General features: G+C 35.8%; 1 protein-coding gene across 3 annotated transcripts in view; it reads right to left on the bottom strand.

The window, feature by feature from the left end:
* The window catches only part of sntg1 (syntrophin, gamma 1), a 148,985-nt gene that overhangs the window by 52,206 nt on the left and 69,856 nt on the right, over positions 1 to 26,923 (bottom strand). For all 3 annotated transcript variants that reach the window (XM_069191514.1, XM_006634031.3, XM_015353381.2), the window contains exon 3: positions 24,454 to 24,569. The gene's annotated coding sequence lies outside the window, so the exon portion shown is untranslated. The remainder of the gene's footprint in view (positions 1 to 24,453; positions 24,570 to 26,923) is intronic.

Below are 26,923 nucleotides of genomic sequence, written 5' to 3'. Positions count from 1 at the left end.
TGCACCGTCGACATGCCCCCTGTTCGTCTACCAGCCCAGTTCCCAGTCTTCTCCCCCCCCCCATGTCTGATTCACTCCCTTCTGGATTCTGCCGTCTGCATAGGGTCCTGATCAACACTTCTTGCCCGAACAAGCTACCCAACTATGTTGTTGAAAACAATATCCTGGAATTGTTTTTAAAAAATGACTAGTTGAGATCCTTGGATAAAATACTGTAGCTGCTAACTGCCAAACAGGCTAGTTGTTTTGAATGGCTTCCTCTCATTTATAAATGTTTATGTGTTTTTATTATTTCATCCCTTGCACACTTCTAATTTATAACTTCTTAGTATTATATAAATAAATAGGACTCCATAGTTCCAGTCTCAATTTACTCTCCAGTATCTGGTATAGAGAAATCATGTGAACTGTCTCATTGAAATAAATTATATTTTAAGGGTTCTGAAGTGTTACTTTGCAGGTATTGAAAATGGTAATAAAATCTAAAACATTTCCATTGTTCTGATTGTTCTGGTATTTTATGGCTTAATGCAGCTTCCACTGGGAAGAAAAGCATCACAGGAATTTAGGCCCTAATTCCATAAACTAAAGTACTGCTAAGGTCACTACTATGGAATTAATGGCATTCTATAGTAATAGAAGTACAACTCATCATTTTGATTTTAAAATGCTTGACCCTGAAGTGAGACACAAACAAAAAGCATGTATAATAAAATTTTTGTGAATATGTTTTGCAGAAAGTCAGATGGCACTTCTCCAAAGTCAGTACTTGGTGAACTAACTGACAAAGAGTAAAGGGCCAACAGTATATCACTTCTGGCTAAAATTCCATTAAAGTAGTGCCAGCAACTGAGTGTGCAGAAACCACAAAGGAATCTGAGTGTGGAACTTTTTTCAGAAAACAAATGTCAGGTCTAAAAACAACTGTTGGCAGAAATCTTATCTTAAGGAGTACAATGTTCACAAAAAAAAAGCAAGAACAATATTTTAATCAGGCATTGACTATAATACAGTGTTTTTTTCTTTTTTGTAAACAGTGAAGAATACAGACTAAGCAAAAAAGTTTATTTTATAACAAAAGTGTTTAATATTGCAAAGAAATATCTCAATACTTATTTTTTTTAGAAGAGAATCTACAATGAATATACAGTTGACTTAATCCTTTGCAGTATTTGCATTAAATAAGTGTGAAATTTTTGAATATGTGAATAAACTAAAACAATATGTGCTAGAGTGAGCCACTATGAGAAAAAAATATTCCATACCCAGGCTTGACAATTGTGTACTGTAGTTGAAATCATATACGGTATACAATGTGTTTTATATTGTCGGTGTGGAAGAGCAACATTATGTTGCTGGTATAGTCCTCTATTGGACAAAAGAGAGTACCAGAATTTCCCATGAAATTATAGAAAGTACACAGCCAATTTTCATAAAGTGCAAATTTTTTGTGAAACAGGAAGCTGACATACAGTTTGATAGGTAAAGTGGATATGAAATGTTAGGGGATTTTAGGATTATTATTAAAACAAAGAGAGGTTGCACATAAGAGTAAGAGTTTCAGGTTTATTATTAAAAAACAGCAAAGAAACTTGACCTTCAGTGCCCCTGTGTAACAGATGCCAGAAGCAAAAGCTCAAGATTTTATGACGAGCCCATCACAAAAAAGGACCAATTGTTTCCTGCAGCTGCCAACTTTAGAAAGCTGGTGAATATGACTAAAGGGAAATTGAAAATTGGTTGTGCTAATTTTCCAAAATGTATATTTATATGGGATTTGTATGAGGAGGATTCACCAGGTTTCACATGCTTCCATACAGTATATCTATATTATAGTATGATTATTTATTTATTTGTTTTGTGATTATTGATTTATTTTTAAATGTTCAATTATAATACAACATTTATAGGCATGTCTAAAAGTGTTGGACAATAGTCCAAATGTACTACACAAAAACAGTAAATTAACATAACGAAATGGAGAAAAAAGCAAAATTGGGAATGAAGGGTACAGGAAGTCCTGTCCTGTATATGTATTAGTAAAAGAAGCAAATGTTAAAACAAATTCTGCAATACTATGTGGCAGAAAAATAAATTTAGTCTACATAAAGATTCTAAAACATGTCCAGGAGGGCTGTCATGACTTTTGTTTTTGATGTCATCCTGGTGGTTCAATGATCTAAAAATTATACATTACTTAACCTTCAGGACAGATATTCTGGATCAAACAAATAAGAAAATCAAAACAAGCTTTGAATTAGTTGATCAAGAAGCATTTTGTGAGAAAATAGTGAGTTGTACCATTCATGGAAGAATTATAGTGAGTGAAGAAAGTGTAGAGACTGAAACATTGAAGAAAGTTAGGATAAATAGAAGGACTTTTGAGAATGGTAGCTACAGTATATAAATCTTCTCAAGATCTACAGTGAGATAACTAAGTATAGAAAAAAGTAAGTAAAGGAGAGTGCCTTTGAAGATAAAAGGAAATTAAAGGAATACATTTGGGAGTAAATGCAAGAGATGAATGGGGAGAGATATTTGTAAAATTCAACTTGTAGAAGATTCAACTTGTTTCAGAAACATTAATTGGCATTCCATATCCAGGCATGCCCCCAGCTTAAGATGCTCCTTAACCTACTCTTTTCTCAATCGTTGTCCCTCCTTCCTCCAGAGCCTCCTCTGTCTTTAAGTCTCTTTTTCTTTTCTGCTCATCCACTACAATGCTAGTGTCATCCCACCCTTGTTTTCTTTCAATATTGCCTGCTCTCTTTTCCCTAGCACCTGAATAGTAGAACAAGTTTTGAACCAAATCTCTGAGCCACTTTCAGCAAATTCCCCAAACTCATTTTTTCAGACTGCTCTTGTCATTCATATATGGCTTGCTTTGAATAATATGGTCCTGGCATCTATGGCAGACTTTAGGGTTAATACTGTAGCACTCTCGGGTTCACGTGGGTATGCGCCCTCGCTGCTGCCGCCTTAGTTCGGCCCCCCACCGCTGGGGACCCGAACCCGGGCCTCTGGCTTCACTCAACAGGGACACAACCAGTTGAGCTAAAGGGAACTCTCCCCCAAGTCTGGCGGCTGAGGTCCCTGCTATTCACAGGGAAGGGCGGTTACATCACCGCGCTGGTAAACCGGCTCGCACAATCTCTAATGTCGGCCGTATGCACTACAATAATATAATTGGTCAGTTTCATTTAAGAATATTAACCTGCTCTTTTTCAGTTGTACTTCCCTCCCTCTACCTTGTACCAATGTATATTTATTAGATTACTGACAGTAATAAGTAATTCTTGGAGGCTGCGTTTCTGTAAATAAGTTGTGATTGTTTATGCAAGTTGCTTAATTGAAAGCATCATAAGCTTCAGGTGTTAGGTAATTTCTGTAAAACATGCAATTGAATAGTGATAATGGTACACTGCTAAAATTATATCATTGTTACGCTGTAGACAAAATTAATGAAAAACAATATTATGAGACCAACATTTTTACATTCATTGTGTCATACTAAATAGTCATTTTCATGTTCACTAGGAATGACAGCAGCCAAGAATGAGGTGTACTAAAAGTTTTGCTAAGTATTTTAAGTGTAAATAATTTGGCTTACCCTGCTTGGCTGGGGGCTTACTTCCCAGTTATAGGACGAGGAGGCTAGAATCCTCATGTAGAGTGAGGAGTGACCAAGGGGAAGAAGTAGAGGTGGAGATGGGGTGGAAGAGGGTTGGATAAGGTGTGTTCTAGAGTGACAAGGGGATTATGTATAGTATTTATAATGTTCAAGTGAGGGAAGGACATCATAACTAATTACACATTACTGACAGTAGGGGCTGAATGAACTTGGCTATTGTCATTCCTCCCAAACTTTTGTTATAAACTCCTTTTAATATACAATGTATTGTTTGAGGTACCGTTCAGATGCAGTGATTTGTAGAGTTCCTCTGAGAGCTACCCTGCTTTCTGTAATATTTTTGTCTTCTGTACATGATGACAGAATCTGACAAGCTGTTAGTGTAAAACAGAAGTTTAACTACAGTATATAAAAACGTCAAATGAAACCTTCAGCTCTTTAGATACTATGGGTTGTTGTGTATAGTAAACACTAATTCAACTGTGGAGCACTCAATGTTCTATAAATAAAATTATTGAAAAATGCTTGCTTCAATTTCTTCAATTTTTTAAATATAAAATTGCATATCAGTATGTCCAAGACTAGTCCATAGATTTAGACCACTATATAACACCACTACACTTCCAATGGGCTGACACAACACATTTTTTTAATATCTTGCATCTATACACTTTCAGATTCAGCATTTAATTTCAGCAAAACTGAATAGAAGCAGCCACATTACCAATAATGACTTACTGTAAATGCACAACTTATAAAATAGCTGTGATTTTTACCTACACACCAATTCTAAGTGTGCCCAACAGAATTATATTAGAAAGAATATGAAACTAAGATCAAATGGGCAGAAAGCACATTTCCTTTAAGAAAAAAAGTGCTTTCAATAATTAATAATTAACAGTCAAGACAAATGAGCTGTAGTTCTGTAGAGACAGCTGCTATTCATGTGCTATACATTAACTTATTAATGACACTGCTATTTTACTCATGATACTTCCTATCATTAATCCTAATGATTGTAATTTAAAGGTAATTAGCTCTTGTTAATGGAATACAAACTGTCCAAAAATAAAAAAATGACATTACCCAAGAGTATATCATAATAAAAATCACCCAAACACTATTTTAGGAAAGTGAAAAATTTGAACTTTGAATTACCAGCATTGATTCATGTGAGTATCAGTAAAAATTTTTTTGATTATTTCTTAGATTTTTTTACAGATAGCTGTTACCCATTTGCTTGCTTAACACAAAATAAGGATAATTGGCTGTATACCAATATTTCTTTATTTGAGTAAGGTAATGCAAGTTTGAATATTTTTCCATTTGTGTAGTGTTAATGTGCACAATTTAACTAGAGACATGGAAAAAAAAAACATTAAAATTCCCCAATACAATTATGAATATATTCAAATTGCAATTGCACTCAACTCATGTTTGGATATTTTGCTAGAAGTGGGCTCAACCCAAAATTGCCATAGGTCACATTGAATCCAAAGATTTCCATTCTGCCTTCTGATTTAGTATGGAATGCTATTTGCATATGTCTGTGTAAAGGCTGGGGTTGGGAGAGTTGAAGTCATCTAGCAAATCTTCAGCCTGTAATGCACCAGAAAATCCTTTTACTAGTCAAGAGCCTGAGTGCTTGCAGTCTTATCATCGTGGGTTTATTCCTTTCTATGACAAGATAGAACTGCTATTTTCACTGAGGATATTTGATTGCAGGAATCTGTAAATCTGAAGGTAAAATTAGCCTTTTAAAAATCAGAATAACCATATATTTTAAAAAATCATCCCAAAACTTTACTGCTTTTCCACACTGGATAAGACCACCTGTTTTTAGATTTTAACAAATTATTTTAATAGAATTGTGTACAGTATATGTATTTTATTATACCCTGCTGCTGGTTAGCTTTTTAAAGGCTTGGTACCAAGCACTAAAACATTCATTAAGACATATTAATTCTCCTGATTCTATGGTTTCTGCACTTTCTGACATGTCCTCTTTCTGTCAGAACACAGACATTTGACAATAAACAGCACAGTTAACATCTCGGTTGGTATGAGAAGGCCCTTGTATAGGAGTTTATTCCTTTGCTAGCAGAGAATACAGGCAAGCTGTATACAGGCAAGCTAAAAAGAAACTTATTTCAAATTAATATAAAGGGGGAAATAAGTTTCAATTGAATTTTATTGAAAAAGACATTAACATTTATTTTTTTCTAAATAATGTGTTTGATCTATCCCTTTTGCAGTGACCAGTATGTATTGCACAAGAACAGCACTAGTTTGCAGGTTCATAAAAAAAAAGTTAGTACTATGTACAAGATCCTGGGAGAAAGGGACACCTGGGCCTTTTTAAAAGACATTGTCTAAATTCACAAACAGAGGACTGAACTAACCAAAAAAGCTTTGATTTATTATTTAGACAGGAGCTGCAGTCATGTCTCAAAATAGAATGAAAGAAAAATGAAAGAAAAACCCAGCTGTTTTTTTTAGCTCTAACTAAACTTCTGTTTGATTTCCCTATCTCACAGGAATGTTTCTGTCTCTCAGAATATAAATCAGTTAAATAAAAGTTATTTTTACTGGGGTCTTCATTTTCTAGTTTGCCCTTCTATCTCTGCCTTACTCTCAGTCTTTTGGTCAATTACTCATTTCTGGTATGTGGGTTCTCATTGAGGTTAAACCCTCCGTCTGTCTTCTTACGTTGCTGCCCTGTTTTCAAAAGCATGCTTGGACATCCTACAGTCTCTTTAAACCTATCAACACACCCTCGGCTTCATCCACTGCATCAGAAATGTCAAGCTGAAACAATTTGTGAATCAGCAGTTCAAGTGTATGGAAATGACTAGGGTAAGTAAGCAGTCATTTTCAGGACAGACAAAGGGACCCAGTGCTCACTAAAATTTATCAACACAACAGAATGAGAAGCATCAGAGCCTAGTCTTTTGCAAGGTATTGCACAGGCCACCTTTATGGAGATCTGGAAGGATGATACATCTGTAAAGAATTCTGTGCTAATGGTTTGTAAGACGTTTTGTCTTGGCCTGTGTATGGTGGAGGTTGACCAATGTTCCCTCTAAAAGAGTGAAGTCTTTAAAAGATCTTAAATGATTTGAGCAGCTTGAGGTAGATAATGATAAGACAAAGATCCATATGGTTTTACCAAAATACAATAACACTTAAGTACACATAACTAAAGAACTAAATATTAACATAATCAATTTGTTAGTCAATCAATTTGTTTACACTAATTTAGTAATTCTAACAGCAATCTGTAATGTTTTGAAAATTAACAGCTTTTCTCTATTTGACTCTTGGATCAACACTATCTTCATGAGATGGTCCAAAAATTGATCCAGAGTTAGTGCCATTATTTGTATCAATCTAATTCATTAAGCTGAAACTACATTCACAGTTCACATTAGAGGCTTGGAAAGTACCACATACAGTATTTCAATAAATGGTGCCAGATCTGTTACTTCCTTACTCTTGAGCAGGCTGGTTACATATCAGTAAATGTCTGGTTTGCGCTTAGTTTCTTTTTCTTTATCAATGGATTTCACATCTGTGTACCATTTCCATATGTGTTCTATTGAGGCTTGCCCATTTTTCTCAAATCTATGAATCCTGAGAGCAAGCCACTTTACATTATGTGTGCCAAAATCAAAGTCATACTTACCTCAGTCTAGCTTTTCTCTTTCAAAAGCAGACAACTCATTGGGCTCATTCAGCTCTGTAAATCAAGATGCTTGCAAGTGTTACGTATGAGCAGAATAGTATATGTTGTATTTAATGCTTTTTAAAATGTTGTTTCCAATTAACATTTCACTTGGCCGCACAAGTAAACATCTTCAATTTTTTCTATTTTTGATCACACTTTGGGGTTGTTTTTAAGGTTGTTTTGCAGCTAATTGTAACAGCTGGAACATTTCTTCCAAAACATCTCCAAGTGCAGTCAGAGCAATTCCCTATTGTGGAATAAGACAGTATTTTAATATTGGGTTATTGTTGTTGTTCTCCTTCAACATCCAGTATTCTATTAAAACAATAATTTTTCAGTAATGCACTAAGTGTATTGTGCCATGATAGCCAGCATTTAAAAGCCTGAGAAGTAAGGCATCCACTCTTAAAACATTTGCTAGTCATCAAATTAGATTTTTCACAACTGATGGAACATTGTATAACCTTTTTTTTACCCTTTAGCAACTCAACTACTTTTATCAGCTTTATATTTCCAAACATTGTCAGTCTCTGGATGCAACAACTGTTCTACTAAATGTTGTATAATGTGGTATCTGCTGAGTATTGCAGCAACTTCGTTGTGCTTACTATATACAGAGAATACTGTAACATTTTTTAGTAAATACGGACTTTCATCTTTGTAGATTTGCTTTATCACATCCACAATATTCTGAGCTCAGCATGCTGCCACCTAATTTATAACAGCACACAGTACAGAGTTTTGTAACTGATGTCGTTTTGCTGTCAAAAAAAAAGTAAAAAATGAACAATGTTTTACACTTAGCAAGGTCATTATTTTCATTGACTAATAAGGTATGTGCATTGGCATCTTGGACATTTCCCATGGTTTCAGATAGAATCATTGCATTGACAGCACAAATTCAAATGTTCTACACTCCTCACTACATAGCTCCATTTGTACAGATTGATGGTAATCTGACTACACAGCTCTAAATTGCTCAAATCCTGGGATGTCACTTAATTCCCTTCCTGCAAACTCATCCTGACATGCCAATATTCCAGCAGGGCAATCTACTGTATGTCCTTGCGCTGCTTGTGTAACCATGGATTTTTCTGGGACAGGTATGGTACGGATGCCTTGAAACTTTAGTGTTATTCGCGCTTCATCATGGAGTTCATCTGTTCATCAGTGAACAGCAAGATGCTAGTCAAGGCTGTATGAAAGGAAGTGGACAGAATTCCACAAAACAGCATCTGCAACCTGGTTCAAAGCATACAAACAGCATTGTAGATGTACAGTAATGCTTTATTACTTCCACTGTTGGCCACACACACTACTAGCCTGTGAAGTGAAGTACATTGTAGCCCCCTTCTTGATCAAGTCTGTTGATGACAAATGTTAAAAGAGCATAATTAAATTACCTATGGTAGATCTGTTCAATAAAATGTTGATGTACCTGGTTCACAAATTGTCATTTCCCTGACAGTGTTACATAAAATGGGTTGGTGGTGGTGTACAGAAGGAAAAAGTAAAAGTAGACTGTTATACTGTTATGATCCTCTGATACTAATTTAAGATATTGCATGACTTGTCCACTTTAATCAAGAACCACATGTCCACATATGATTTCTTAGTTCCCGGTGCAATGAGAGTAATTAAATAGGAAGCAAACTTAAAATATGAAAAATATTTATTTACAACATAAACACACACAAATATCTACTTACAAAAGCAGTGAGCCTCTTTGACTTGGTCTGTTATTATTAAAAGCTGTCCTTACTTGTCCCCTTAGAGTTGGACTAAACTTATTACCACTGAAGCAAACACTGCAGCTTAGGGAGATAATGTTGGTTTCTAAATAATAAAAGACCCTTCACAGGATAGTCTCCTGTCTAAAATGATGCACCACTCTAAGAACGGTTTCTCTAAATTAGATCATACATCCTAGAAATATGAGCTCTGTCCAGTGAGTGCAAAAAAGGAATTTTTTCAAATCTGAATTAAACAAATATTTGAGGAAAGAACAGGATTTTTTTTCTGACATTACATTCATTTTTTGCTGTAGTCGGAAAAACCTGTACTGCTCCAGTCCCCAAAATCCAGGCTGGAATGCTAATGTCTTGGCTATGTATGCAGGAGGATACTCATTCAACAGAGCTAAGCCCCTTGTTGCTCCGGAGGATCCAAGTGGATGAAAAGTAAAGGGAGAAAGTGACTGATTTTATCCAAGATCTTATATATCAAAATTGTCCCCACAGTCCCAGCCAATGACTCATTTCCAGTCCACATCTGTCCAGCAACAGGCCTCCTATTAGTAAATGGTGAAAAATATACACACACCCACAAAACATTCAGCATAAAAAAGTATCCTTAATAAATATCATGGATAGCTTTGTTAAGATATACAGTATTGTCATACATTTATATGTGTTATAAATGTCTGCCACTACTTGAGATATCTGCAAAACATATTATTTGAAAATTCCAGGTTTTGAAAGTAAAATAACCAAGCTTCTTATCATTGAAAATTGTATTGCTTTCAATTATAATCATCTTAAATCCAGATTCATCAAGAGTATGACCAATTGAAAATGCTACCACAATCTGTGTCCAATGCATCAACATCTGCTATGCAGACTCTGGGGATACTGTTCTTTGCATACTAAAAATGGTCACCGAAGTGGATTTAAAACATTTTGAGCAGTGAAAGTCACCTTCATTTTTGCAATTCACACAAGTTTCTGCTTCTGCTTATTCTGCTTCTGATAGCTGATTAACTACACAAACACCTATTCACCTTTATTCAATGCCTCACAAACTCAGAGAGAAAGGCATGCCTGCTACCTATTACCCTATAAAGGGCTCTTCAATGATAGATGTAGATGTTTAGCTTTTAAGCCCTTAAATAAGAAGCCCTCAATGTTCCCATCCCTTTTAAATGTGAAAATCTAGATTTTACACTTCAATATATATGGGTATCCAACATATTAAAAAAGAAATAAACTGTTCTTAGTAAACCTTTGTAATACACAGCTTAAATCATGTGACATTCTTATTCATCTCCTCAATAAATATTTTTTTTTAAAACACAGCAGTATATATGCTTGAATATGTATATATTGAATCATTAAATGAGGTTGCTGTGCTGGCATTGCTTTGTTGACTTCAAAAGTGGGATTTCAGGATGGGTAAAAGCAGTTTTAGCATATATTTACTCACACAGATTTTTCCTTTTTGCAGAGTAGCTTCATGAACCACATGTTGGGATTCTGTCTTAATTAAAAAGACCTAATCATGTGTAGTTATAATTCTAATAAGATCTCAGTTTTAAGCACAGGAACATCTTTACTTCCCTTAATATTTCCTCTGAAAATGTATTAACAAAACAAAATATATAACAACATTTACAAGTTACAGAATCGCTGTGAATGAAGCAGTTTTTACAAATGTTATTGGTCACAAATCAAATGAAACATGCTGGAACTGCTTTATTCTGAATAGAACAAGACAGTAAAGTGGTTACCAAAACATAGATTTTCAACACTAAATAAAGCGATTGAGCAGGAAAAAATGGAAGGTAATAAAATAAATAAAAGTTTGAAACTATTTCAAATGGCAAATGAAATAATCAATGGATTTAGTTTTATTAGAAAACAAATCAAAGAAAAACAAGACACTGACCAATAGACATATAAAAACATTACATACTGTAGTACTTATGATTCTACTCATGTGTTTTAGCAGTGGATCATATGCCATAAATGAGATTAAAGCAAATGTCATGACCTCTTATGCACATATGTAATTTGTTCATTATGCATGTGATTCTAATGTTTCGTGTAGCATTTATGAAGGTATTATGAAGCCGTTATACAGCAACACTCCAGTAAAGCTTTACCAAAGTTTCTTGAGTGACATTATACAGAACCTTAAAGTTCATTTAAGGCCCAGTAAATGTTTGACTGAAGTAGGGGATTACTTCTGCTGTCCATCCTTCTATAAGGACAACATTTTTCCCTGTCTTTGTCTTCCAAGTCAACTTGCCATTAATCACTTTTCAAGTCCAGAAATGAAAACCACAGAACCTGAAAGTAAATGTAATGAATATTTTAATGTGATGCCATTAAGCCAATAGTGGTCCAAGCAAAATCATTTGCTTCTGCCTTGTGCACTAAAACAATGGGTGATACCCAAGAACCGACCAAGGGCTCTATCACTTTTTATGCTTCCATACTGGCAATTATTTTCCTGACCTCCTGTTTAAGGGTACAGCTTATCTAGATACCTGTTTATTAGCAGCTACTGGGCCAGTATCAACTTTGTACTTTACTTCAAAGGTCTAACCCAGATTATTTACCCTTGTAGAGAAGAGTTGCTGTTCTTTAATTTAGAACGTTTTGACTACCTTGTGTCACTGTAAGCAGCTCTACAGTATGTTCTAGGTTTTCAAATCCACCACAGAAAAAACATTTCACTTCCTTCCACTTTCCCAGTTTGAATACCTTCCATCTGCTTTCCCTGTTTAGCCTCAGTCAATAAATGAACAGAAGATGCCATTTGCAATGTAGCAAGCACCTATGACTTTTTAATAACTCTCTTTCAGTGAGATAATGGACATAGGAATGTGTTTATTACATAACTAACATGTTGTCAGTAATGATTTCTGACAGACTATTTCATGACTTATACAAGACTGACTGACCTTCACTTTTATGCATAGTGCATTCACAGGTAGTGGCCACAATATATTCATGCTGCATACCAATCTTTATTTATTTTATAAATTGTTATTATTATTATTTAAGACAACTTGGCCAGCTAGCCCCCTAAACTTCATGAGGAAAAATCTCTAACCCAATTTTGAATGTTATTACTTTTGCTTTAAATGTAGATGTTGTTTGTGCTAATACAATCCCGAACTAGTTCTCCTTATATTGTAGCGAATTAGCCTTGTTTCTGAAACCATGTCGATTAAAGTCTGTATAGGAAATCCTTTCAGTGCACAAAGTAAAGCTATTCCTTTAAAAAGCTCTGCAACTAACCCTGTATTTAGGGCTTCATTTCCGAGGATATTTCTACCTTTTCTGTTTCTTTGTCATGCTAATGAGACTTTGGAGAGTATTAGTTATTTAAAATTGCCCCCAGTTTGATATTGATATTCATCTGCTCACCAAACACTCTCACTAGTTCTCTTCTAGCAGTCCTTGCCTGCTTGACTTGGGGTACATCACACACAGCAACGAAAAAGGCAGCAAACATAAAAGATCAAGTGATAGGTTTATTCCATGCTGAAAAAAAGAAGAATGAGAACACAATGTTTCGGCCATGGAGCCTTCTTCAGGTGCTCACCTGACAAAAGCTGGGATAGAGGGGGAGTGGGAGGCGGGAGTAGGGGACAGACAGAGTGGCCAATCAGGTAGTGTGAAGTCAGTATAAGTGAAGAGAGGTGTGAAACCTACCACGAATAGAGAGAATTTAGACAAAAATTAGTCTGTCGTTGAGAGAAAGGGGAAGGTCTAGCTGCAGGATAATTTTAGTTTCTGCAGTCTTTCTGATGTAGGAGTTAGGAAAACCATCTTTGAGAACACAGACGGAGAGATTAGTGTGAATGTGGCCATCAGAGGTGAAATGAGGAACAATAGGTTTGGAGAAATCTTTTATCTTCACAGGCCTAACATGATCTCTGAAGCGGTCTCCGGGTCTTCTTTCTGTTTTCCCACCTGAACTAATATTTATATATATTCATAATATTTATAAATAGAAAAGCAGTGATATGAAATAAGTGAACACAATACTCAATAGAGCATATGAACACTCAATGCTCTATTTGAACAGGAATAAAAGATTTAAGTGTTATTTGTGGTTGCACCATCATACTATTTCCTAATAGTACATGGGGCTGCTGTCCTGTCCTTTTAAGAAAAGGTTGAAGTTTTGCAAACTGCAGAACACAGTACAATAAAATGGCTGAAGGTTCCAGGATCCATCAAAAGAATAAAAGAACAGGAATAATATTTATGGACTAAGGTTCTATGGTCATATAGTTCATTTTAATCCTTAAACTGTCCGGATATATTGTTTAAGACAATAACAACAGATACACTGTTTCACCTTAATCAGTAGGTCAACAAGTTAATCTTACAAGCAGGAATGCTTATATTTTAAAGGTAGAGTAGAGCATACGATCATGCAATAAGGAATCTTTAAAGGCTTTTGGGAAAAAAGTGATAAACGTGTATATGACATGTTAATATCATATGAAATGTTGATATCAAATGACAACATATAGTAGAAAAATATGTGATTGAATAATAGCCTGCTTAATTTAGACAACTGAAGTATGCAGTGTAAAAAAGAAATCCATAAGTAAAGCAAGCACTGTAGCTTTAAAGAAAACAACAACACAGAAAATGATTGCATTTTAATGGTAGTTTATCTGACATGTTTTAAAGAGGCTACACAGGGATTTGGCTGTGATTCAGTGGACTGAGTAAAAGCATTTATATCTTTCCACTTTTGCTGCAAAACATTCCCTTAGGTGTCATTTGTGAGCGGCTGTTGAAAATAAATGAGTGGCAAAAATGTAACTTCTAGCCAAAACGGGAGAGGACAATGTTTAGACTGAGGAGTTGATTCTGCAGAATGTGCTAAGAATTTTCTCTTAATTTTAAGCTAGAATGACTGTGTGCATACATGTGTAAAATAATCTTTCATACAGTTTGTTTAATTTATTACGTTGTGTGGAAACCACTTAAAATGCAAGACATTAAACTAAGTAAGTATGCTGATCATACAAATCCTATGATTATGCTTTCATATGAACAGACATGATAAAAAGTTTACTGTAAGTGATTCTCTGTTGACATTACACTCAGCACTGTGAGGCAACAGTGTCATTAACTTCAGTTGTTCTTAAGTGAAGGGTGGATAATCTGGTTTAGTCACCCAGAACATGAACTGCATGGAAAAGCTTTAGTTTTCATGTCAGAAACAGGCAGAAGTATTAAAAGGTCACTGAAGCATGGTTGTAACTTAGATTACTTTTACACTCTAAATTGCACTTAAAGTGAATGTTCCCTTAATACTTAAGGTCACTTGAACACAAAGTATGTTTCTGTTCTAAAACGAACTACACAAAAAAAGAAATATTTCTTATTTTCACACTTATCATTCTTTTTGATCCAGTTTGCACCACAAATTTGACTTTGGTGTCTTAATACCTTTGGATGGTACTATCATTTTCACTAACTACAAACTGGGAATATTAAATATTTTAATGAAAAACAATATTTCATAATATTGTGACTGACCAATACTTCAGATGAACGTGGCGTTTAAGGATTATTGATTGGATCTCATGGTGTAATGCCTCTATTTTCCCTGTTATGCTGAAGTGGTCTGTGGTCGGAGACTGAATTCAGTTGCAGGTTCAGAAAAGAAGCAAACATAAACCAAATTGTTGTCAGGGACAAGCAGAGGTCAAAACCAGGAAAGCCTGAAGTGAGGTAACACAGGGAAACTAGGAAGCAAAGTAGAAATGGCAAGCCATGTCACGGATGTTGGAAGGGACGAACCGTGGAAAAATAGACACTATGCATGGCAGCAAGACGGGGTATAGCCTGGGCTCAGCTGTTCAAGAAATGCCGTATAGAAACCTATGCCATCAGGTACGTGGGGCGACCTGGTGCTAGGCGGGTTTCAGGACATCAGAACGTCAATGCTGAGTGAAGGCAAATGAAAGACCCAGAAATATATAGCCCCAGAGAGAGAGAAACATTATTGAAGACACTTTTTAGTTTTTACATTCAGTCTTGGATCTCACAGGAAAAAAATCAATACTTCATGTGTTAAACTTTTGCTCAACAGCTCTTTATTTGTCTCCTCTTGTGTATTTAAGTGTCTCCTCTACACTTAAATACACTCGTTATGCAGTTCTCAAAATGAATTTATCTGTTCACAATTCAAAGCAACCATTCCCATGTGCTTTCAAGCTTACTTCACACATTGCAAACTGCACTTGCAAAATTATTCAATGAAATAATCAGTGCTTAAAAATACACATGCTGAATTATTGGCATGTTAATGTAATTAAACAATGGATAAAGAGCAGGGAGAAAGACCTGAACAACACCAAATCAGAGGATCAGGAGCAAGGGGTGTCCATGTGTGGTGTGGTAGAGCTGGTAGGGAGGTCCCGGAGAAGGGAAAGGTGAAAGTATGTACAGTAGATATGTCATGAAATTTGGGACACACTTGTAGACCATGTTATAAATCATAGCCCAACAATGATAGAAGCTGATTCGAGGTTAGTCAATCCTCTGTTGCCTCAATTTTGAGAACATTCAGGAGTGAAAACAGGTATGTGATACAGATTTACAGTACAGTATCTGCCAAAGAGTTTGCACTAAACATAATGTGTTTATCTCAGCTTACTGTATTCATTGAATGCTCGTTGCACTCGTTGCTCGTTGAATGCCCCTTTTTTTGTTAAATCGGTGATAGGGGCCACTAACATACTGAAATGCCAGATAAATCGTCAATAATAATTGGCAAATCCCACAACGTGTTGAAATTGCTTCAGGGTCTTTGGGACGGGCCAGTCCTTAAACTGCTACCACCTTGTTGGGGTCCATCTGAAGACAAAACAGTGACAGAATATATCCCAGGAAGGCTTTATGAGATTTATGTAATTCGCAATTTTCTAATTTTGCATAGAGGTGGTTTTCTCTGAGGCGTTGGAGGACCTGCCGGACATGTTTAATGTGTTCTTGGGAATTTCGAGAGAAGATCAGAATATCACTGAAGTAAGCCACCACAAATTTATGCATAAAGTCTCGGAATACGTCATCAATAAAATATGGAAAACGGCTGGAGCATTACATAACCCACAGGGCTGAGAAAATATTCATAGTGTCCTGAAAGGGTGTTAAAAGCCATCTTCCACTTATCTCCTTCTCGGATTCTTTTAGAGAAGATAGTGGCCTGGAAGGCTCTTCCAAGAAGAGATGATATTAACAGAAAAGGATACCGATTCTTCCTAACGATTTTATTCAGTTCTGGGTAATCAATGCAGGGGCACAGACCTTCATCTTTTTTGGGTACAAAGAAAAGGCCAGCTCCTGCAGGTGACGATGAAAGTTGGATAAAGCCTGATAAAGTCCTTCATGGCTTTCAATTCCGGTGGTAAAAGAGCAAACAGTCAGCCTCTAGGGGGCATCATGCCAGATAGGAGATCGATGCAATGATATTCATGGTGTGGTGGAAGAGTTTACACTTTTTTCTTTGAATGCATGTTGGCAAAGTCATGATAGGGTCTAGGAAGGCTGGAGAGTTCTGGTACCAGTGCTCACACATGAAGTCCAGATGGCAAATGGGTTTTATGGCAGTTTCCCCAGGAAGTCAGTTGCCAGGTAGACCAGACCAGTGATAACGATAACCGCTTATTAGATTGTTAAATAATTAAAATTTGGTTATGCTTCTGTAACCATGGAAATCCAAGGATGAGTGGATAGTGAAGGGATCTGCAACATAACAGTTCCACGGTTTCTAAATGCAATACTCCCACAGTGAGTGGTTCCATTCTAAGCCTTACCACCCCTGTTCCTACTGGAGGCTTGTCTATGGATTGGATCAATATGGTTGGGGCATAGGGTTTAAGGGGTATTTTTAGTTTTCTTGCTATTGATTATGTCTGTGAAATTTCCTGCAACACCAGAGTTGATGCCACTCAGGAGAAAAAATAATCCAAATCCTTCCCTTCTCCCTACTCCTATTCCTTTCCATTCACCCTTAACTACAGTACTATTAAATAGGCTAGATCAGCTCCTCCTGTCATTTGTAACCTTCCTTATGTTCTTAAGTAGTGGAACAGCCATGCAAACAGGACTTAATAGTTTCAACCGTTGCATTCCAAGCCTACACGGAATGAATCTAGGCTGTCTAAAGCTACATGTAAATAATATCAAGACAGGGCCAAATCCCAGGTAGCACCATCATCATTTTAGGGACAGTAGCTTCTATGGAAAGTATCATCGTATGAGTATCTTAAAGAATTTTACAATTTGTTTTCTGTTTCTTTTGTTCCAACGTTACCATCAATTTTACTTACATCAACAATAATCAAACACAAAACAAGAAATGCAGCAAACGTGGTCAGGCAGAATTATTTTCAAAGTACAGATGTCTTGAAACATGGTGAAATAGAAATTAAACTGACAGAAACTAATTTGCTCACAAAAAATGCCTCAATTTTTGATTTGCCATCAACTACAATTTGGCAGTCCTGAATCTTTCAAATTTGACTAGAACAGCAGAGCATCGTAGTCCAGCCTCCATCAGTTTCATGAAGAGCAGGTATGAAAGCATGCGTAGAATAACCAGAAACATCCAGCACTGAAGAAATAAATACCTATATAGAATTAAACTTATTAACTGAAGAGAACAGAAAGCTTCTACAAGCTACAGGTATGTCCTAGGTTTTAAGAATCTCCTAAAGAACAACACAAAGTCAATTTCAGAGCCAGTGAAGCCCAGGAGGCATACCTGGAAAAATCAATAATGACAGATGAAGGACCCAAAATAAGAAATAGTTACATTGCAACTATGAGGAAAAAGATGTATCGTGCTGTATAGCTCATTTGAAGCTTCTAAAACCTGACACAACAACATTTGTCAATCAATATATTTTCATATTATGAGTGTGGTGGCTACTGTTCTTGAGATCAGTGATAAACTAACTAACAGTGATCTACAGTACCTGTTGTGTCCTTTGTAATTTACTTGATTTTTGCAATAAATACATGAATATTCTTGCAAATCAGATTTCATGCTGGGCTATAAAAGGTCACCTTTTGTACTTTAAACCATTACTGTTTTTAAATGCTGCATAGAATTGAACTAACCATTAAACCTTTCTGCTAAAATACATAACTTTGGAACACAAAGTCAAGGAATAAAACTGATCACAATTAATCTAAGTCATGCAAATATGTGTTAGAATATATTATACAGTATATTCATGAAGACATAAATGTATACATTTCAACTAGAGATAAAATTGCTGGAGATTTTATCTTCAAGATTAAATGGCTCATTTGCCTTTTAAACCGGATCAATAAACATTAAATACAATCATGTTTATTGTTTTATGAGGTGTTAGTGCTTGGAACTAACAAATAAACAAATAAATAAAAGTGTTATGTAAAAATACTAGAACATGGCCCAGCAACTGCACTTGAAGTAGCTAATTCATTGAAGCTTGTTAGCAGAATTAAAAGTGTCTGTTTTTTTAAACCCTAAAAAAGAAACAGGCAATATATTACATGGAAGCTTTCAATCATTATTCAAAAGAACAGTATGTCCCCTGTATTGATATTAGTTTAAGTGGATGCTCAATTTGATTTTCTTCCCAGAGTAACTGGTCCCTTAAATACGTATTCATCGAATGGCATTGCTGAAGGACAGATGGCTAAATTAAACGCTAAACTCCTTGACCTAAACAAAGAGAACAAAAGCTGTTATACATTATTCGAGCATTAGGTTTTATACAGCTGGTTCCAAATACATTAAGGTTTATGGTGGCAAGACTCTTAAGAAATTTCACTTCAGAACTTTGTTTTAAACAGTTGGTTGACTAGTTAAAAAAAAAACAGGTGAGGTACCATGACACAGCATATTTATGAAACACACAAGAGAACCCAAGACAAAACAGCCACATAGTGACTTAATTGCATTTCAGGTTAATTTGAAGAATTTTGCACACATTTATGCTAATTTATTTAAAATAAATCAACTTTCATGCAAAAACTAAAGTCATATTATGTAAATAATAAGTAGCAGGTATTCTGTATTATAGTTACCTATTATAGAAACATTTACATTTTACCTTTGAAGACACAAAATATTTTAATAAATGTTTGGGATACAGGTTTCTCCTTTTAAAGGCTATTTCACAGTATTGAAAGTACAATGGGAACTATTAGAAAAGTAAAATGAGTCTCTCTATAAATTGTAATAATTCCGTAACAGCTCTATCTAAAGGATGTTTAGATACCTACATACATACCTAAAGTATATTTAGATATAGCCAGCAGCCATATTACCCTGCAACTCACAACTGGAGGCCCATTGAAGAGGTGTTAGTGGGGCCAGCAGGGGGTGCCCACCCCGCGGTCCATGTGGGTCCTAATGCCCCAGAATAGTGACGGGGACACTATACTGTAAACAGGCGCCGTCCTTCGGATGAGACGTAAAACCGAGGTCCTGACTCTCTGTGGTCATTAAATATCCCAGGGTGTTTTTCGAAAACATTAGGGGTGTAACCCTGGCGTCCTGGCCAAATTTCCCATTAGCCCATCATGACCTCCTAATAATTCCCATATAAATTGGATTCAATACTCTGTTCACCTCCCCACTGATAGCTGATGTGTGGTGAGCGTTCTGGTGCACTATGGCTGCCGTCGCATCATCCAGGTGGGGCTGCACATTGGTGGTGGTGGAGGGGAGTTCCCATTACCTGTAAAGCTCTTTGAGTGGAGTGTCCAGAAAAGCGCCATATTAAGTTTAAGCAATTATAATTAATTATGTTGGTACCTATTTCTTTAAAAAAATAAAACTATTACAAAAGAGAGTGCATTGAGTTGTCTCTATTACACACTGATGTGTTAACACTCTTGGAATTTAAATTAAAACTCAGAGAATCAACTGAGATCATTAACACTAGAAATGTATCTGTTTTAAGCAGTAAGTGGCTTAGGTAGGATACATTGTCTACATCATGAGGATCAGATTATGTGTGATATATTGATAAAGTGGATCCAGAAATTGCTATGTTATTGAGGACATTGCAACACTTGTCTTAAGCAATGCATCTGAATAATTAAAGGCATTTTATCCTCATAGCACTTATTGAAGCTGCCTTTCCTCTCTTGAATCTTGGGATAATGGATATTAATTATTAGTATTTTGTCATTGGGTAAAATGAAGATCAGAGTTTATGGTTCCTCTAATGAAATATTGCTGGCATTGTCTGCAATTCAGAATGAGGCAACACATTTCTAGTGAAATTTGAAAAGTGAAATTCAATAGAGCAACAAGGTAACTTCATTTGACAAACACAAAATGCCTAAATACATTCTTTGGCAGAATTATTACAGAAAAATACTGTGAATAAGATGTTGGATAACAAAATCTGAACAGAAATCATAAGAAATGTTATCAGGGCTGTTTCACATATAATTAATAAAAATGGGATTTGATGTTCTTTCAAGATACGTTTTATGCCAAATCTTCAGCAATTTGCAGATCCACAGATAAGATACTCATAGAAGACAATCATCCTTAACTGTATGATCTGCCAAGATGATAATTTTTTTCTGTGTATTTCTAATTAAAGCTTTGGCACTTTTTCTGGTGCATTGTTCAGCCCATGTTGAGTGAAAGCGTATTTTCCAGTTCTACTTTCGGACAAAATAACATGTATTGATGTAAATTTACATTTCACTTCAAAATATTATGCTATACAGTATGTATATACTAAAAATGATGAGAAAAATATGAATTACACGGAAGAGTTGGAAAACATTCAATTAACCTACTGCGTACAGTCTAAGAGTTTAATTCTCAACAGAAGAGAATGCTTACAAATATCTCCAGAGTCCTTGTAATGAACTATGTCAAGTGAGTGGAACAGCCTTGACAGATTAAACAGTAGAGAATGAATAGAGGTGGAATTCAGACTTACTATACAGAACATACTGTATATTCCTAAAAAGCAGTTTATGTACATTCTCTTTTACATTGTGTAATTCCTGCTAAGGTTTTAAATTTTTAAATTCACTGTACACTGTAGTGATTTTAAAGATGAGATCTTGAATATATCTGATGTTAAGATGTGGGTCTGAAGGTTGCTGTGTACTCAGTGTTATTCACAGGTTCTGGAGAACACTTTTCCTTCAAACCTTGATGCAATTAGGTGGAGTGTGGTGTCAGACAGATTGAAGCTTAGAGGACACATCACTGCACCAAACCAAGCTAATGTCACTGAAGTTTGAGTAAAATTTTATGAGTTTAAGCACTTCTCAGGATATGAAATTAAGACAAAATCACAGTGTACAAGCACTTAGATAGCTGTAGCATATTGAGAAGAGAATAATATAAAAATAAAAACGACTAGAATGCTTTTGGGAATGTGGAACACACTATTTAATCATGCTGTGGTAGCTGATACCCTGGTTTATTTCAGTCAACTAATTGACTTTAATTTCCTAAATTAGTTAAAATTCCATATGAAGACGTTTTGAATATATTACGTATTGCTCATACTCAAGGTGTGAGCCACTGTTTCAGTTTTAGCTCTGAACACCTGGTTTCCACAGCCCTTCTGAGGATCAGTTTCACTGTGATAAAGTAATGATTCTCTGATATGGGGATCTGAACACTTCTGAGAGCAGGGGAGGGATGTCATTGCTGCAATCTCACTATAAGTCCTGTTATAAGTTTCCTGGAGAAACCTTGAATGACAGCACTAAGGCAGCACGAGCAAATGGACTCCAAGTGTGAACTAATGTCTTGAGAACATTCCTGCAACAAGCAAACTACATGACACAAGACCAGTTCCACATTAAAATGACTGCAACACTAATCTTGGAAACCATTCATCATTGATTTGAATCATAATCTTTGGTAGATGGTTAAGCACAAGGGCCCCACAGCTCAATTAACAACCCACATAATTGATTCCAAATCAGAAAAACAGATGGCTTTATAAATAATCAGTGTATACACAAACACAGACACACACATACATATATAGGACACATTGAATTTCAGTCATCATTTGTACACCACTTCTGTAATGAAGGGGTAGTTAGACAGACCCTGAGTAATAGTCTTAATCGAACTTGCTTATCTAAATTAATATTAGGCATAGTCCTGATTAATGTTTGTAAAACCACTACATGTTTTGGATACTATATCCTTAAAACAAATCATCCATGCAGATTCTGACATATTAAAAATGCCTACAGTATATGTCTATAAAATATTTAAATAAAGGACCCGTGATTTAAATCATTACAATAAATGGACTTATTCCTATCTGTCACAAACTGACAACTTTAACTTGAATAGGTTTTATAAAACATTGTGTTATGATTAATACCAAAACCTTGATGCATAATTTTATGTAGGAAGTTTGTATAACACCAATTGTCAGTCTTTGACATTCACAAGAGATTAATTTCTATTTGGATTTTGACCCCTTGAGAAAAGGTCACTATCCATCTGTTCACATATTTGAAAAGCCATAAAATATGATGTGCTTGAGTAAAATGGGCTTCTGCAAATGCTAGGGTCGGGATTATGAAATGGGCCTGCACCTCAATGCTGAACACCAAGTATCATGGTGTTTCTTAACCATTTTGCACCACATTCCAGCATTTTCACATTGTTTTGTGCAATTATTTTGTTTCCAATTATGTAATCATAACATTTTTTTCTCAATGTTGCTCTGAATAAATTGTGCTTTGATAAGCAGAATGCACTCCTAAATTACAGATAAGGGTCTTATTGTTTTAGAAACAATGCTTAATTTTGTTCCTTTTGTACACCATGTTGGGCTGAAAAACAGACACAAGCACATTCTCCAGGCTACATTTTCAAAAACATAACTCAAATAAATAAACTATACCTATACAATGTATCAGAGTGAAATACCTATACACTGTAAAACATGCATCATTAATAGCACATAATAATACAATTGCCACTGATAAATGCTTTACAAATGGAAATTAACAGTAAGATATTATTTGAATGAAATATATGTAATGATAACCAACATCTACAGTATATAAGGCTCATAGGATATTAATAACAAAACCATAATCCTTACCATGTTATGAATTTACCCCTGACCCTAGGATTATTTCCAGAAGGTAGCCTGTTTCATCTATAATACTCTATAAAATATCATCATTATCAGAGATGGGAGATTCAGCTGTATAGCCAAGATACAAAAAAACCCATAAATTATCTCAGCTTCTCAAAATATTACTCTTATGTTGCAGCCACTGCTGAGCAGTGCCGCAGTGAGAAGACAGGCTGAGACCCAAACACAAGGCTCCCAGAAAGACATCACGATAGTGAGGCAACAACATGGAGCAGAGAGAGAAAGATGCAGGCAGCCTGGAAGTAAGGGAGTGAGAGATACAGTAACTGCGATATACAGTAGCTGGTCTGAAGAGAAAGGCAGAGGGACCAGCAGGAGAGGAGCTGCCTGGAGTGGTAGGCAGCAGGGTCACTGGAGAAAGTCCATCAGGGAGATACAAACAGCAGGGCCAGCTGGATAAGGCAGCGGAGATAGGGTTGCTGGAAGTGCTAGTGAGGGATTTCCAAGGGAGAGGCATGCCTGCTGGATTGGTACTAGCTAACTGTAATGGAAATAAGTTATCTTTCAGAATTGAGTAAAGCAGTTGCCTTTGTCTGTAAAAGCTCAATGTCGGAGCGCCTATTTACCAACCATTCAGTTTAATTAGATGATTGACTGCCTGATTGATGGACAGTTGGTCTCATTAAGTGGCGAACTGATCCCACTTGCACTGGGCTGGTGGAAGGCAAAAGCACTGGACCCCCCTGGCAATGGCAGGAAGTGAGATGCTTCCAGCTTGGGCATGACAATTACAGCAAAAATATCATTTTAAATCATGTTTGTTGTAGAAAAGCAGCATGTTCTGCTATACTGGAAAAACAAAAACATCTCATGGACTATAGATATTTTTTTTCCTGTGGCACAGCCTAAATTTAAATATTTTTTTGTTGATTTTTCAAAGTGTGGAGTGTACACTATTGAACACAACACTGTAAAGACCAAAAACAAATCTGTAAGAAATTGATGTTTTGTAAAATGTGGCTTTAATCCTAACACCTTTCACAAGCAACTACTTTGACATTACCTCTTAATATCAACAGTAATAGTGCACCTGATAATGAATACATTAAAATTCTGCTATTCAAGGGATGTTAGATGTAGACTGTTTCTGTGATAAAAGCAAAAGCACCAAAGAAGAAAGAAAAGTCATTGAGAAAATGATAAAAGGAAAAACCTTTTATTTACCTTAATCATGTAATTTCTTCATTTTTGTCTTCACTGAGTCCACATCATCTTGACGTATTTGTAGACACTGAGGTACTTCTACATGGGATACATATTCTTCCAATTTGATACAGATTCTGGAATATTAAATTAAGATGTTAAGCATGTAAATATTGAAAAAAGTCCCATATCTTAAGCATAAGTTAAGAATCTATTCAGATTTTTAAAATCTTCTTTAAAAATTAAAAACAAGATTTACTGTAGGGTTTGGAGATCATTTTTATTAATAGTAAATTCTTTTATACTCCTCAGAAACATTTTTGGCAGTTGACTAATTACCAGTAGTACTTATGAAACACATGAGTGCCACTTGAAAAATTGTGAAAAACTAAACATAACCTGTTATGGCATCAGCCAGAAGTGTATCACTTATACCACTGGATCTATTAACCACTTCTCAGATACAGAAAAAATAACTAAAGAAAAAAAATCTGCAAAGAGCTCCGTGGCAAAGCATTGCAAAGGGTACTACAGCAAAATAAAATAAATAGATTGACTGATTAATGAAGAATACTTTTCAAAAACTGTATGTTCCTTTGTGTTGTTCAGAACCAGGCTACCTTTCCAGACTGTGTGTGCATATTCAGGATCCAACTTAATTTCGCATTACTGCAGATTGGAGTGATACAATTGGTAGTGTTACATTTAGAATAAAACATAAAACAGATATATAATATGGGAAACTGTGAAGCTGCTTATGAATGAGACTTAGGTGCCTGTGCCTTTTTATTTTGATCCTAAATTAAAACAAAAACTGTTTTGTTATTATTTTTTAAAATATTGTGCTTTTTTATGTGTACATTGTGCTTCTTAGATGGGAAGGAAAAGTACTCTCTTAATTTTTTTTGAGGTCATAAGTGGAAACTATGTATATGTGGATTTAAATCTGAAAAGAGAAGGCACAATGTGTGGTGGGAGTTTGGAATATTCTTCTTTCATAAAATGGTTGGACCCTTTTAGTTAGTAACTACCAAATGAACTAAAGGGTCAAATGTTTTTTTGCTTGTATCCTTTCTTATCTTCTTAAGTTCTTATGATGTTTTTCTTTCTTTCTGTTATTCACCATAGAGTGATCTTCTATTTCTTCCTTTGCAGCTTGTACACTGACACAGCTACCCACTATGACCTATTCTTTTCATTATGCCCTGGATTTAATGGGCACTGACACAGATATGTCATTATATAAAGTTATCTTAGTTCAGCTATAATTCCGAGCCTTGCTGTTGACAACAGGGAAAAAAACTGAAGTAAAAGATAATGATGGAGTTGGTGACTAGTGCGTTACGAAAAGAAATATACATGTGCAGTACAGACTAGAAGCAGATTTGTAAATGAAGAAAAATAAAACACTGGGCTATAAGCCAGGTTTCTAAATTGGTGAGTGGCCACACAGAGAATAAGGAGAAATTGTCTCCCAAAACATGAAGTGACTGTTCAGTTACCCATATCTTTCTACTTTCAAACTCTTGTGAGGTGCGTACCTGGAACGTGCTGTAGATATGATGCCAAGAAAAATTAAACAGTTTGTTTATTTAGAAAAATATGTCGACAGAATACCTGGAATATTCAGTGCAGTTAATAAACCACCTGTCATGTTTGTCCTCGCTGTCAAGCTAGCATTAATGCGACAGCCAATTACATCACTGTCCAACCTGTCTCCCAGTGCTGTTTGCCAGAGAAACCAATTGACAAGAGATCCAGACCACCTGGAAACAATTTATAACCATGCTGGTTGTAAGCTGACAGAGCTTGGAGATCTCTCATAGAGTTCGATCTTTGAGCACATTGAGTCTATAGTTCCTGTTTCCTACATGTTGCCTTGCTTGGATTTCTGACCTCTGCTGTGTTTTGTACTTAATTCCCATATTTCCCCTTCACTTGTTAACTCTCTTTGTTTACCTGGCTTTGGACCCTGCTTCCTTTTACATTTTTTCTTCTAAATTTGCCCTCGCTATGAACTGTGTGTTACCAAGTTTCCTGGATCTGACCCTCTCTTCACCCTGACTACACCGCTTGGATTCCCCCTCTGAACTTTGGACTCTGTATCTCACCAGTGCCTTTGACCCTTGCCTACTCAACCACATTTTCAGACTGTACAGTGCTTATTTCCCCATTGTCCTCAATATGATAAATGAATCCTTGAGCATAGGTATCGTACCAATGGTCCTCCAAACTGCTGCCATTACTCCTATGGAAAAAAAGCCAAACGTGGCTCTGGACAACCTGAACAATTTTCTCCCCATTTACAACTTGCCCTTTCCTGCAAAAAATCCAGGATGTGCTCTTATAATTCAGTTAAATAACCACCTCATTGCAAATCACTTTTTTAAACCCCTCCAATCTGGACACTGACAACTTCACAGCACAGAAGCTGCCTTGGTCAAACTCACTAATGATTTCTAATGGCTTCTGATTCTGGTTCTCTTTTTAT

The sequence above is a fragment of the Lepisosteus oculatus genome, chromosome 6 (genome assembly GCF_040954835.1).
Source record: "Lepisosteus oculatus isolate fLepOcu1 chromosome 6, fLepOcu1.hap2, whole genome shotgun sequence".
Classification (NCBI taxonomy): Eukaryota; Metazoa; Chordata; class Actinopteri; order Semionotiformes; family Lepisosteidae; genus Lepisosteus; species Lepisosteus oculatus.
This window is presented reverse-complemented; position numbering and strand designations above follow the sequence as displayed.